This window comes from Vicia villosa, unplaced genomic scaffold (assembly GCF_029867415.1).
Source record: "Vicia villosa cultivar HV-30 ecotype Madison, WI unplaced genomic scaffold, Vvil1.0 ctg.001024F_1_1, whole genome shotgun sequence".
In the NCBI taxonomy this organism is placed as follows: domain Eukaryota; kingdom Viridiplantae; phylum Streptophyta; class Magnoliopsida; order Fabales; family Fabaceae; genus Vicia; species Vicia villosa.
Window position 1 is genome coordinate 513,133 of NW_026705452.1, and position 2,050 is coordinate 515,182.

The following is a 2,050-nucleotide window of genomic DNA, read 5'->3' on the forward strand; positions in this document are numbered from 1 at the left end:
TCGAAGCCTGTAGGTAAGAGGTTTGTTTTATTCACTCAGAAGTTGTAAAGCAATGAGTGGAGTTGTGTGCTTGGAGGAAGCTTTGAAGCAACTCTAAGATATGTTTATTTGTGTGTTTTGAATGTTGGTAATTAAGCCGTCAATGCAGTGGCTGAGGTGTTGACTGCTAGACATCATTGGTATGATTGGGAGTGGAATGGAGATATTCCATATCTAGGGAGAACCTAGGTAGAGGGGTCATTGGGTAGTGATTAAGTGAGGAGTTGTAAACTGGGAGTTTAGCTCTGAATTGATACTGCTAATAGTGGACTTCATCCCTGGCTTGGTATGCCCCCAGAGTAGGTTGATTGAACCGAACTGGGTGAACAATTCTGTTGTGTTGTTTATGTTTCTGCATTGTTTATTTGTAAGTTCAGTTTGGATGTCATAACATCGTGCCTGACATCAGTGAATGATTTAATGACTGTGCTAACACAGAATCTCTGTGATTCCAACACTTCCAGACTTCTGGATGTTAGAAGTAATAAATAATTGAGGGATCTGTATGTACTGCCTCAGCTAAACTGATGACAGACCAGATGTCACGACATCGTATATGACATCCGGGTTCTGTCTTACCAGAATTTCACAATGTTATGCATTCATAAGCAACAAAACATCATAATGTATCATTCACCCAATTTGTCATATATTCAGATTTTAATCATCATTCATCAACCACAGCAAATACACACCAAACATAACACTGAAATCACTTCAATCATGTTATGACAACAATGCATATGACCAACTGACACTATGTATGTAGTACCAATAAACCGTGGAAATAATCCACCTGACCGATCTAAACCTCATCGAGATGCGGACCAACCAACACAAATTCCACACGGTGGGAATTATGTCCACCATTGATCCAAATCATCACCGGGATCCATCACCGAATGCATATGAATGACTGCACACATATAACATACTTAAAACATCATCGACCCGATGCAACGCATCATCTCACCATAACTCACCATTTTCATCACCGATCAAGTATGTCCATGTTTGCACAATCATTAAATTATTCACACATTCATTACGACAACCAGTTACAATTTATCCAGCATCACACCAAGATATTGTCATATTCACACATTCATATATATATATATATATATATATATATATATATATATATATATATATATATATATATGCACAGTATTTCATTTCACAAGCAATTAAACCGATTTTTAAATTTAAGTCGGGCCACCGCCCATCTCACCAATTCATCATATAAAATATTTAATTTGCTTTACAACGCCCAAAACGGCACTAAGAAAGGATACACGGATCAAAAGATACGCTATTTCAAAGTTCTAATAATTTTCTGCGCTATAGGGTCCGCTTAGCGACCTTCAAGCGCGCTTATGCACCTGAAATTCAATAACCCCGCATCAAGCGACGCATCAAAGTAGCTTTCTACGTTGGGACCTCCGCTTAGAGGACTGGCTCCGCTGAGTGAGCCCTTTTATTTTCTAAAATACAAACAGCATCCGCTTAGCGGACGTGCGATTTCACAAAATCTCAGGTCTGTGATAGACCTGCGATTTAACACATCCTCAACCCAAAATTGATTCCAAACACCAATCACAGACATATAATCATCAGTTACATCGTCATACATCATCATACATCAATACAACACATTATCAACTAACAATTCATACAATTTCACCAATTATAACATTTCTAAACCTAACAATTCCAATTCCAATATACCCAACTGAATCGAATCATATTCTTACTCTATTCTATTGCCCATAATCACATAATAGAGATTAACCGGAAGAGTCCCCTCTTACCTTGGTTAAAATCCTTGAAAGCTCTTCCTCTTCTTCTCCTTTCTCTGCTCCTTTCACGTTCTTCTCTTTTCTCCAAAATTGGTTCTAATTTCTCTTTTTCCACAAATACTCTATTTTATGAAAAATAGAATAAACTTTAGTAAAAGGCCTAACCATCACACCCCCTCTTTAATAACTACAACACAAGCCCAATAACT